Source organism: Propithecus coquereli, unplaced genomic scaffold (assembly GCF_000956105.1).
Source record: "Propithecus coquereli isolate 6110/MARCELLA unplaced genomic scaffold, Pcoq_1.0 Scaffold173, whole genome shotgun sequence".
In the NCBI taxonomy this organism is placed as follows: Eukaryota; Metazoa; Chordata; class Mammalia; order Primates; family Indriidae; genus Propithecus; species Propithecus coquereli.
In genome coordinates, this window is record NW_012141969.1 from 1,025,662 (window position 1) to 1,031,609 (window position 5,948).

A 5,948-nucleotide genomic window follows, 5' to 3' on the forward strand; every position below is an offset into this window, starting at 1 on the left:
TGGTGGGACTGCAAACTAGTGCAACCTCTGTGGAAAGCAATATGGAGATACCTTAAAGAGATACAATTAGAAGTACCACTCGATCCTACAATGTGTATTTTATATTTACAGCACTTTTTAATTTGGGCCGACCACGTTACAAGTGCTGAATAGCCACATGTGGCTAGTGGCTACCATACTAGGCGGTGCAGGTCTAGATCTACTTATCAGTTGACGGGAAGTACAGAGGACAGAAGCACATGTTAGGCCACTATGAGTATGCATTCAGCAAAAGCCAGAATGTGAGGCTTTGTAAGACATATGACTCAGTTTCTCCAACAAATAAGTTGTAAGGGGGAAAAACAGAGGGAAAGGGAACCTATAGATTAAAAGAGACTTAAGAGAAATACCAACAATTGTAAAGCATGGGTCTTTGCGTCCAATTTGAACAGACAAACTGTAAAAAACAAAACAAAGTATTTGTGAAAACCAGAGAAATAGGAACACTGAACATATTTTCAAAAGTTTATTATCGCTATTATTATTATTATCATTATTTTAGAGACACGGTTTTACTCTGTCACCCAGGATGCAATGCAGTGGCAAGATCATAGCTCAGTTCAGCCTCAAACTCCTGGGCTCAAGCCATCCTCCCGCTTCAGCCTCCCAGGTAGCTGGGACTACAGGCATGCGCCACCACGCCTGGCTAATTTTTTTAGTTTTTCTTTTTTTTCTTTTTTTTTTTTTAGAGACAGGATCTTGCTATGTTGCCCAGGCCGGTCTCAAACTCCTGGCCTCAAGTGATCCTCCCACCTGGGCTTCCCATAGTGCTGGGATTACAGGCATGAGCCACCAGTGAGCAACTGAGAGGAGAAACCCTCTCAGTGGCAAAGGCTAGAGGGGTCAGAGATGTCACAAGATTTCTGTTGTGTACGCCTATTTGCATAGTTTTGACTTTTGAACCATGTCAATGTTTAAATATTCGAAAACCCAAATTAAATAAAAATAGATGAATAAAGACAAATACTGAATTTGAATGTCAACAGGAACAAGTGAAACTTCATATCACATTAATAATATTACCACACAGAAAAAGAATTTGCCTGAGTAAGTTTTGAACATTTTACTGTTGAGCATACATCCTTAGTGGAATATATTCTAAGGACAAAAATAACTGTAAAAGATACCTTGAACTTTACTCAGCAGATCTCTTGTCGTGGCATTTGTATTGTAATTCTGAAAGTCTTTGACATGCATTGTAAAATAGAGCAAATGATAAATATGGCCATGGGAACCACTGTGTGAGAAACGAGTTGCAAATACAGAATGTGGGGAAGGGAGAAAGAATCTTGTGATGTTGGATATGAATTGTCAACTCAAAATCTCAATAAATAAAATGTGGATTTCCAAGCTCTGTCCACTAAAAGGGCCAAAGAAACATTGACAGCCCAGTAGCAATGAGCACATCTAGCACCGAGTTCTTGGTTTCTAAATGCCCTTGCCCACTGTCAAGAACCAGGGGCTGATTGAAGAAATAAATGGCTGTCCCTGAGTCTGCAGCAGGCAATGTACAAGGTGAGTGAGCTTTGCCAGTAGTGGGACAGATTGGCTCCATATGCCTCCTAAGGTGACAAATGTGAAGCCCCCAGCACCATCTCTACAGTGTTCTCCTTGAAAATGTGTAAACTGCCAGGCGCCGTGGCTCACGCCTGTAATCCCAGCACTTTGGGAGGCCAAGGCGGGAGGATTGCTTGAGGCTGGGAATTTCGAGACCAGCCTGGGCAACATAACGAGACCTTGTCTCTACAAAAAATTTTTAAAAAAACAAAACCACTTTTGGAACTACTGGGGAAATTTTTAAAAATCAGTCTTATTGAGGTATAATTTACATCCAACAAAAGACACCCATTTTAAGTGTCCAGTTCTCTGAGTTTTGGCAATTTTAACCCATGTAACCACCACTCCCAATCAAAAATCTAACATTCTGTCACCCCCAAAATTTCCTTCATGCTCCTCCCTCACCCCAGACAACCACTGATGTGGTTTCTATCACTACAGAGTCAATGGGGAAATTGAAATAAAGACTTACAAATTAGAGGGTATTATTGAATAAATGTTAATTTTCTTAGGAATGATAATGGTAATGTAGTTACGTAGGAGAATGTTTTTACTCTCAGGAGATGTACGCTCGGGTGTTTAGAGGTGAATTATCATGAAGTCTATAATTTACTTCCAAATGTTCAGCAAAAAAAGCATACACACACAGATAACAACAGAACATGGCAAAATATTAATAATTGGGGAATCTAAGAAAAGGGCATATTAAAATGTTCTTTCAACTTTTACATAGGTTTGGGATTTTTCAAAATAATAAATTGAGGGAAATCATAATTTCCATCTCCGACTTTTTTCAATGCTTCTCCTAACTGCTTCCTCAGAGAAGGATGAAACAAAGATAGGTTAAAACATTTATTACCTTGTCACTCTTCTCCCTTTTCTAAAAGGTATTAAGATTCTGTCAAAAACAGAAAGCCCAAGGGGTTTGGCAGCCCTTCCCCGGCAAAGCTCAGGTTCACACTTCGGGGTTTGGATTGGGGTCTGGTTTAGGGGATATCTTCTCACTCTGAAGTCACTCTCCTTCCCAGTGTCCTTTGGTTTAGACAAATGGAAGGATTTCTGAGGGTGAATTCATCAACCAGGTCTCAACCTGAGCAGGTAGATCCTCATTAAGTCCCTGCAGCCAGACAGCCAGGAACAAGCTGCTAGTGAGAGTCGCTGGGCAGGCTCAGGTCTGACTCCCGGATCACGTTTGAGGGAGGGAAGGCCCCCAGCTGCTCCCACTCTGGGTCCACCACCATGCTCACGAAGAGGCCACACTTCCTGTGGGCTGTTCCCCACAGCAGACCTCCAATGGGTGACTTTGGCTCCAGGACTTCCCATGGGCCTGGCTGAACCTTTCTCGGAACTACACGGCAGGCCGAGAATCTTCCTACCCACCCCTCCTTCCTTCCCCTCTCCTTCCACAGAGCTCAGACCTGCATCGAGGTGTGAAGGTTCGCCTCACCTTTCCCCACTTCTCCCCCAGTGAATCACTTACCTGTCTAAGCCCAGCTTGGCATCTGCTTCTTGGCCGACCCAAACACACACGCTTTTCCTCTGCTACACGTCCAGTAAAAGAAGGCTCAGACCAGGGTTAGCAGGGGCTAGGTTTGTTTCTGGAAGCTGCTGTTTTTCCTCCGTGTGTGTTTCTATGAAAAGGAGGAAGAGGAAGAGAAAGAGGAAGAAGAGGAAAGATAAAGGTCTGCTTTAGGTGAAGGGTCAGGTCAGGGAAGGCTGCCCTGGGGAGGTGGACTTTGAGCAGAGCAAGTGGAGGAATGAATCGCCTTATAGTCAAACAACGAGATACACATAAATGTCACAAACATAATATCGACAAAAATAGAAGTCAAATTGCAGAAGAATGTGTATAATGTGACGAAGTTCTATGAAGTTTTAAAATAAGCAAAATACCACATTAGACTCTTATTGGGTTTCTGACTAGTTAGTCGAGACATAAAAACAAGTAGGGAAGTGATACCAAATCCAGGATGGTAGTGACATCTGGGTGGACGAGCGGTGGAGGGAGGGAAGTAGTCAACAGGAGGACGAGGAAGAGGGGGTCTGCAGGGGAAGGGGGAGGAAGAGAGACGAAGGAAGGGAGGGAGGGAGGGGAGAAGGACAGGCAGAAAATGCCAAGGGTATGAACTTTGGAACCAGAAGTTTTTGGTGTCCAGAAACACCCTGTGCCTACAATCCTAGAAGGAAAATTGTGAGAATTTGCAATCATCCCTTATCTGACGGTCTTTCTTCTACAGATCAATATTCCTAGGGAATGGGAGCATGACCCTGAACACATTTTGGAGGCAACTGTGAGGCTGGCTGATTGGCCCAATGCCCCTAACTTTGCTAAATTTGCAAGATCCATACAAGTCCTGATAATGCCCCCGACTAAAGGCTTCAGACTAAAAGGGTGGGACCGAGAAGGACAAGTCTGAAATATTTAGAAGTTGACCTAGTCATTCTGTTTCGCCACTTGATTTCTGTTCTCCAGAAATGAGCAGCCCTCACGGTCCATTCTCTGGTGTCAGAAGACGGCCGTAGCTGGGCACGGTGGCATGCATCTATAATCCCAGCTACTCAGGGTCCTGAGGTGGGGGGACTGCTTGAGCCCAGGAGTTCAAGATCAACCTGGGTAATACAGCGACACTCTGTCTCAAACAAACAAAACAAAGATGGCTGCTTATGCATATGCAAGGCTGGCAATATTGGGTTATACAAATCTAAGCAAAGAATAGACTTGAGAAGACTCCAAAAGGGGCAAGGAAGTTTCCTGTTCTTCTCTTCAGTCACCTTCTCCTTCCTTGTCTCGTACTTAATCCCTTCTATCTACTCCCCCTTCCCTGTTCCAGTTACAAGGGCTGCGTAAAACATACCCCAAAACTTCATGGCTTTTACCAGCATAAGGACAGATATATAAGCCAATGGAATAGAATAGAATGGAATGGAATAGAATGCTCAGAAATAAAATAAACCCTCACATATATTGTATAGCCAACTGATTTTTGGCAAGGGTGCCAAGACTATTCAATGGGGAAAGAAGAGTCTTTTTCACAAATGATGCTGGGAGGACTGGATCCACACGCACAAAGGATAAAGTTGGGCCCCTACCTCACACCATATACAAACGTTAACTCAAAATAGATCAATGAACTAAACGTATGAACTAAAACGATAAAACTCTAAGAAAACATAGGAAGAAATCTTGGGTTAGGCAGTGGCTTTTTAGATGTGACATCAAAAGCACCAGCAACCAAGGAAAAAGCAAACTGGACTTTCTCAAAATTAAAAGCTTTTGTGCTGCAAATGATACCATCGAGAAAGTCAGCCAGGTGTGGTGGCACGTGCCTGTAGTCCCAGCTACTCAGGAGGCTGAGGTGGGAGGATCACTTGAGCCCAAGAGTTCAAGTTCAGCCTGGGCAATACAGCTAGACCTCACCTGTAAAAAACAAATAATCAAACAAAAAAAGTAAAAAAACAACCCACAGAATGGGAGAAAATATTTGCAAATCATGTATCTGATAAGGGACTTTTATCCAAAATATATATATAAAAAAAACTCTTACAACTCAATAATAAAAAGACAAATTAAATTACCCAACTAAAAAATGCATAAAGGATATGAATAGACATTTCTCCAAAGAAGATATATAAATGCTCAATAAGCACAAGAAAAGATGTTAAACGTCACCAGCCATCAGGGAAATGCAAATCAAAACCATAATGAAATACCACTTCACACCCATTAGGGCAGCTCTAATCCAAAAAGACAGATAATAACAAGTGTTGGTGAGAATGTGGAGAAATTGTAGCCCTCATACATTGCTGGTGGGAATGTAAAATGATGCAGCCACTTTGGAAAACAGTTTGGCAGTACTTCCAAATGTTAAATACGGAGTTACCATATGATCCAGCAATTCCACTCCTTGGTATATATGCAAGAGATATGAAAATGTGTCCACAGAAAAACTTAAGCATGATTGTTCAAAACAGCATTATTCATAAGAGCCAAAAGGTAGACACGAATCAGTTCATCAACTGATGAATGGATAAAGAAAAGTTGGTGTGGCTGGGCATGGTGGCTCATGCCTGTAATCCTAGCACTCTGGGACGCTGAGGCGGGAGGATCGCTTGAGGTCCACAGTGCGAGAACCACCTGAGCAAGAGCAACCGTCTGTACTAAAAATAGGAAAAAAATTAGCCAGGCAATTAAAAACAGAAAAAATTAGCCAGGCATGGTGGCATGCCTGTAGTCCCAGCTAATTGGGAGGCTGAGGCAGGAGGATGGCTTGATCCCAGGAGTTTGAGGTTGCCGTGAGCTAGGCTGACGCCACGGCACTCTAGTCCGGGTGACAGAGTGAGACTCTGTCTCA